General features: G+C 43.4%; 1 protein-coding gene across 4 annotated transcripts in view; it reads left to right on the top strand.

Annotated features, from left to right (window-relative positions):
* The first annotated feature begins 2,075 nt into the window (after positions 1–2,075).
* The window catches only part of RC3H1 (ring finger and CCCH-type domains 1), an 88,007-nt gene continuing 82,768 nt past the window's right edge, over positions 2,076–7,314 (top strand). For all 4 annotated transcript variants that reach the window (XM_023207195.1, XM_023207194.1, XM_023207193.1 and 1 more), the window contains exon 1: positions 2,076–2,362. The gene's annotated coding sequence lies outside the window, so the exon portion shown is untranslated. The remainder of the gene's footprint in view (positions 2,363–7,314) is intronic.

Raw genomic sequence — 7,314 nt, 5'->3', positions numbered from 1 at the left:
GGGTTCACGCCATTCTCCTGCCTCAGCCTCCCGAGTAGCTGGGACTACAAGCGCCCGCCACCACGCCCGGCTAATTTTTTTATATTTTTAGTAGAGACGGGGTTTCACCGTGTTAGCCAGGATGGTCTTGATCTCCTGACCTTGTGATCCACCCACCTCGGCTGGGATTACAGGCTTGAGCCACCGCGCCCGGCCCCTTTAACATATTTTTAATTGAAACATTGACAAGATAAAAATAAACAACTTAAAAATCATATTGCTTAAGGGAACCTTTTAAGGAGCCTTACCAACTGAGGTACAACTATTAATAGTTCAAAGAAATTGGCCGGGCACAGTGGCTCACGCCTGTAATCCCAGCACTTTGGGAGACCGAGGCAGGTGGATCACGAGGTCAGCAGATCGAGACCATCCTGGCTAACACGGTGAAACCCCGTGTCTACTAAAAATACAAAAAATTAGCTGGGCGTGGTGGTGGGCGCCTGTAGTTCCAGCTACTCAGGAGGCTGAGGCAGGAGAATGGTATGAACCTGGGAGGCGGAGCCGGGATCACCCCACTGCACTCCACCCTGGGCTACAAAGCAAGACTCCGTCTGGGGGGGATTGGCGGGGGGAAGAAATTACATTATCTAGGTTGCTTGTAATGGAAGTTAAGTTACTTGCTTCACCTAAACAAGGAAGTTGGCATGTTTGCCTAGCAACGGTCGCTAAAACCTTCTGTTGTGGAAGGTTCCCTAGGAGTGAGAAGAAGGGAGGAGGAGGAAAAGCAGGAGGAGCAGATTAATCTGTTTTTCCTAGCAGGGTACAGAGGCCTGGTTTGAGGAGGGAAAGGCTTTAAGAGATCCCTTTAGATTGGCACATGCTAACCTAAATCCCCCTGTGGTAGCTAGAAATTCACTCTCTGTAGGACTAGGGTTACTATTTAGTAGGCTGAAAAGACGATTACAGATTAAACCCAGTTCAAAGGCAGCAAATTCCAATCAATAGAAAGACATCAATAGTTCTTCTAAACAGAGGCTGAGATTTCAGGAGCAGGAGGGTGTTAACAACTAAAAAGAATTCTTCTCTGCCAAGAGTTTAGGAAGGTGTGTGATATTTCTTAAAAATAATACAAAAATACTATCTGTGATAGCGATTCCAATGTATCAAGTTAAAGGCAGAAGTGCTTCTCTTGGGGTACTGTGATGTAAACAGTGAAGAAAGGACAGAAAAACATAATCTCTGCTCTCTTGGTCAAGTTCTGAAGCAAAAAAGGTGATACTGCCGAGTAGAGAGTATTAAATGGTTGTTTATTTGGGGACTCTCTTTCTTCTCTTCTAGATGATTTATTTTGAAATCAGTACTGTATGGTGTTACAATAATCCCATTTCTTCCCCCTCTCAAAAGCTAAAGAGGGTTTGGCTAAAATGAATCGTCTGAAGGGACCTCTCATTCCCCAAAACCAAACGGCACCTTTTCCACAAGGGACAAGAAACTTTTAAAGAGTAGCAAGGTTAGATTTCAGGAGCTCTTCGACGAGCCACATCTTTTCCTGTCGTCCCCAAATGGCTCTTAGTGTTCACACAGCCCAGGAGAGACGTTTTGGAGTAGCGTGTCCGGGCCTTCGGGCTGTTTCACAGCCTTAGGAGGCTGAACCCCAAGAGGGGTGACGAGGACAAAGCTGATGAGATCCAGAACCTGGATAATATGGAATAAGACAAATGGGGTGGGGGACAAGACGTGAAAAAGAAACCAGAGTTGGGGGACAACGGCTCAGAAAGCCAAAAGAGTAGACGTATTGCGGGGTTCGATGGAAACGACAGAAATTCCTCCAATTTACTCTCGCCATCTGGCCACTGGCCCGCTGAGCCCAAAGGCGCCGGTGCGGGAGGGCAGGCCGGACGGAGGGACCGGTTCCTCTGCTCAGGGAGTGTGAGACTTTGGGTCGCGGCGGAGAGCGTCGCCGGCCTCCCTCCCGGGCGTTGGTGGCCGGTGACTCAGAGCTTTGCTCCCGCGCCCGCCCCGCCCCTCCGCCCGCCCCGCCTTCTGAGGGAGGATCCTCGCCCTCGTCTCCGCCCCAGTCTCCGGGGCGGGCCGGAGCCTGAGGAAGAGGAAGGGGACGAGGACAACGAGCGACTGGGCGGCGGAGGACGAGGAGGAGGAAGAGGAGGCAGACCAACAAGATGGCCCCTGCTGCAGGAGCAGCCTCAGCAGCAGCAGGTGGGAGGCCGGAGGCGGTGCTGGCGGTGGCGGCGGCAGCCGTGGCCCGGCGGCCTGGGACAGAATCTGAGTCAACGGTGGCAGCGGCGGCGGCGGCGGCTGCCGCGGCGGTGGCGACGGCCGCGGGGACTCGGAGCTGAGAGGAGCTGCTGCTCGGACCAGCGCGGTGAGCGAGCGGCGGGCGGCGACTTGGGGAGCGGGGCTGCCGCGGCCGGGGCCTCAGTCGGGAACAATAGGCAGCTGTGGTCGGGAAGGATTTGTCCTCGCCCGCCCTCTGCTCCTCCGCCGCAGCGGCCGCCTGGCCGGCCCCAGGCTCCTCAGGGCCCCCGCCGGCTGCTCTGGGGCTTGTCAGTGGCCGGCGTCCTTTAGGCCTCAGGCCTCTGCATGCCGCCTGGAGGGCCTGTAGGGGTAGGTGGGCCGAGAGGAGGGCGAAGGGAGGCTCGGACTAGAGGGAGGGGGTGAGAGGGCTGCCTGGCTCCTCTGGTACTGCCAGGGCCTAGGCCAGTCGGGGAGTGCGCACGGGAACTGCTTTTTGGACCCCTCCTCTGTGGGGTGGGGGAGGGCGAAGGCGTCTGTAAACAGGCGCCGCCTCTGACTCCCAGCACCTTAGGGCTGCTCCCTCCCCCAGTCCCTGAAGCGCTCCCCCTCTTTGGCCAAGCTCACGGTGTCTGTTTCCCTGAAGCCCATGGAGACCTAGCCTGTGGTCTTCTCCCTGCTGGCGGTGGGAAAATTGTGTGTGTGCAGGTGTCTTAAAAAAAAAAAAAAAAAAAAAAAAACCTTAAATGCAACAAAAACATACAAAATGTGGTTATCGATAAAGGATGGAGTGGTAAGGGATGCGCCTCTCTAAACATCTCTAAGCATCAGTTCTGTAAACATCAGTTATGCCCGCGTCCCAGGTGAAAGTGAATTGAAACAAGGGCTCTTTTGGAACAGTAATAATACTACTCTTGACGTATCAGAATAGCCCATGAAACTGGAGACAAATACTTACTGGCAACGCGGAGACAAATTGTAATGTTTAAAGAGAACTTTTATTCCAGCTAGGCGTTTTAAATTACTAACATGCAGTATAAGAAGCAGCATTAACTAGCATAAAGTGGACCTCAGGAAGCACTTCTAAAGGAGACACAGAGGTGGTTCATATCCAGCCATAGAGCTTCTTGTGCCTTGTCTCCTGTTTCAGTAATTTGTCCCCAAATTGTTCAAGACCAGTCTTTTCTCTGAGTTAGAAATTTGATTTCATTTTTGTTTGTTCTTGTTTTGTTTTGTTTTTGAGACGGAGTCTTGCCTTGTCACCCAGGCTGGAGTGTGTGGCGCAATCTCGGCTCACTGCAGCCTCCATCTCCCGGATTCAAGCGATTCCCCTGCCTCACCCTCCGGAGTAGGTGGGATTACAGGCGCCCGCCACCACGCCTGGCTGATTTTTGTATTTTTAGTAGAGACGGGGTTTCACCATGTTGGCCAGGCTGGTCTGGAACTCCTGGCCTCAAGTCATCTGCCCGCCTCAGCCTCCTAAATTGCTGGGATTACAGGCCTGAGCCACTTCGCTCAGCCTTAAACTTAATTTTTCAAGGCTTCTACCACATTTTCTTATAAGTGAGGGAAAAGGTAGATTTAAGTTATTTCGAAAGTACTTTCTACCTAGGTATGCAGAAATTTATATTAAAATTGCTTGGATACATCCAAGGAGATTGCTTTTCACTTGTTAACATTCAATTGCAAGGCCTAAGAGTTATAGATTGTGTTCTTATGGAAGACTGACCTGTGCTGAAAAGATGGCAGTTAATCTCTTTCACCTCTTTTAAGGGTACATTTCTAAGTAGAATTGGTCCAAGTCTGTTATAATTAAAAACATTTTCAGGTTACATGAAGTCTAGTAAGCAGCACTAGTCTACTTCTTAGTTCTTCCACAACAATTGATACTGAATAGACTAGCAATTGAATAAACATTGAGGTTGAATTATCTTGGTTAGGATTTGAAGTATAGTGAGTGAGTATCAATATTGACTTTCATTTTATGCCTAGCATAAGTAATGTTGGAGATGTTTTGATTTTTTGAATGATGGAGAAAGAACAACTTTCTGTGGCTCCTGATGTTGTGACTTTTTTGCAAACATTTCAGAAAAGACACCGTTTTTCAGGTGCTCAGATCTGTGATTTTTTTTTTTCTGTGCTAAATTTTGTTAGGTCAGCACAGATTCCAAGTAAAGTCCGTGTTGTAATGATAATTAACTTTATGTTTGGCCCTAAACCTGTTAGAACAATTGTAGTAATTGATAGCTTGTAAGTTTTAAGTGGTTCATGTACTGTGTTACGAAAAAAAAATCTCACCGTGTTATGTCAAGGGCAGATGTACCTCATATTTACTATCATTTTCCTGAAAATAAGTATTTTTAATTGGTAAGGTTTTGTATTTGAGATTGGTTATTGACCCAGCAATTTATGGGCTTAGTCTGGGTCCATATTTGTTTAATAGGAAAAAATTTAGGGAATTGTTTTTATTCATTTTGTGTCAAAACAGTTTTAAGATGTGATCCCTTAATTGTCCCATCTTCAGTATCAATACTTATTACTTAAGTTCAGATTTTCTCAAGTAATAAAAATTTACTTCTAAGAAGTGTTGGGACCAGAGCTTAAGAATTAGATTTATATTTTCTTGGTAGTATTAAAAATTAATATATGCTTGATTTATTTGAGGAAATTTAAAAGGGTAATTTTGTACACAATAATAAAAATTTAGTATTTGTTGAATGAATAAAAATATTTAGTCTTCCTCATTATGCTGCAGTATTAGTTCTGTTGTCCTCATTTTTTCATATGAAGAATCTGAAGCTAGGAGTAGCTACATAATGAGCAAAAAGATCACATAATTAATAGGTAAAAGAGCTTACTCAGACCCAGGTCTTGTTACACAAATTAGATTCTTTGCCACTACCACATGTGTCACAGTTAAACTTTGCAGCATCTTCTGTGTGGACAGATTCCTTTTTTTGCCTGTGAACTTACCCTATTATCATTATTTGTATCCTGTCAGATATCTACTTGTAAGAACAAGAAGGTATTTGTTCATGTGAATCACAAAAGAAACACTTAACTTTTTGTTTTTAGCATATCTGAATGCTATAAAATATAAAAACTCATACTGTTTACATAGGACAGATTTATCATACTGCTATAATTGTTTTCATGGTTAATTTGTTATATAGGCAATTACTAAATTGTGCCTTTTAAATACTTTATAAATTTTTAAAAATAGCTAAAGATATTCAGTGATGTTAAAGTTGGGTCAGCTAATATTTGAAGTTCTTAATTTATAAATTTTTTTTCTTTAAGCCATAGATAATTTAGAATTCTGCAGTATTTTTCATCTCCAGATCTTAGGACTTGAAATGGATTTTGATGGGTCTAATCAGTCCACTCTTGTATATATCTTGAAAGTGGTCAGCATCCAACAAAGTGAGGAATAAACTGATAAATGATCCCTGTTTGGTGAACACCTCGGATCAGGATGTTCCTTGGCAGGGTATTCTGACCTGGTTTAGCTTTGGCCCTATCTGTGCTCAGGGTTCAGGTATTCTTCAGGATTGGGTTCAGAGGGATTAAAATTCTCAGATTGGCCTGTATCAAAACAGTCACAGATTTCAGTCAGCCTTTTCCCAGAACCTTCTCCAAGATTTTTTCTTTTGTGTAATCCTGGAATCTAGGCTGGATTTGGACTAGCTTTAGAGGTTATGATAAAATATTAATTTTGTCAGGCATTTATACAAAGGAGTTTTTCTTAGTACAGAGTTTCTTAAGGTAGATTCCTTCTATTTTTGAAGTGTGACGTTTACCAATCTGAAGTAATGTTGCCCTATATTCCCAAGACAATTAACTTTAGCATATTTATTTCTGTCCATTTTTGGTCAGGATTGTGCCTGTTTACTTCTTATGTAATACTCTTGGTTGCTTTTTGTTTGTTAGATACTTCTTATTGGTTTATAATGTTTTCCTGATTGAGGTTTGGGGAAGTAATTTTCCTCAAATTTAAAGTCAGCTATTTACAGATGTATGTCAGAGCAATATTATTTTGACAGTTATCAAGCATTTTAGCAATGCTGTATGTGTATATGTATGAATCGAATGACAGAGTCACTCACGGTCTGTCACCCAGGTTGGAGTGCAGTGGCACTGTCATAGCTCACTTAAGCCTCAAACTCCTTTGTTTAAGTGATATTCCCGCCTTACCTGGCTAATTTTTTAAATTTTTATTATTTTTATAGAGATAGCATTTTGCTGTGTTGCCCAGAGTGGTCTCAAACTCCTGGGCACAAGTGATCCTCCCACCTCCGCCTCCCAAAGTGCTGAGATTACAGGCATAGCAATGTTTTAAACTGATGTTGGTATACCTTCATGGATTATTATTGTGCACATGTGGTAATAATTTAACTTATAATTGCATTTTATCTAAAAAATTTCCAATATCTAAATAGCATTTGAAGATGATAGCAGTTTTTTTTTTTTTTTTTTTTGAGGAAGGAAAGAGTTCTAAAGGAGTCAGTTTTATCTACAGATTAACATAATTTTTATTGAAGTTAAGTCCCATAACATAAAATTAACCATTTTAAAGTAAACAGTTTAGGTGGCACTTTGTACATTCACAATGTTGTTCCAAAACATGTTCATTACCCCAAAAGGAAACAGTGTACCCGTTAAGCAGTTATTCTGTATTCCCCTCTTCCCTAATCCCTAGCAAACGCCATTCTGCTTTCTCTCTCTAATTTGAGCCAACATTGAGGAAGAGTGCTCTGTACAATTGAAATTGCAGAAAAAACTTTGGGATGTGATTGTTAGGAATAAAAAACCACCTAATTCTTTGCATGCTTCTGTAAGTACAGTAGGCATGCTGCCAGGGACTCTATGGAAGAAAAGTTGAGAATCATAGAAGTTTGCAGTTTTGTTTTGATCACCCCAGAGGCTTTTGCTCAAACTCTTAGACTCATTTGTATTTCTTCACTGGGTTGTGAGAACTAAAATTTAATGTTCTGTACAAATGTGAACAACTTAATACTTACTTAGTCTCCTATTTAGAACTTGTTTGCCTTTTAGGTTTTCCTAATGTGTAGAAGAAACGAG

Source organism: Piliocolobus tephrosceles, chromosome 1 (assembly GCF_002776525.5).
Source record: "Piliocolobus tephrosceles isolate RC106 chromosome 1, ASM277652v3, whole genome shotgun sequence".
Lineage (NCBI taxonomy): Eukaryota > Metazoa > Chordata > Mammalia > Primates > Cercopithecidae > Piliocolobus > Piliocolobus tephrosceles.
This window is presented reverse-complemented; position numbering and strand designations above follow the sequence as displayed.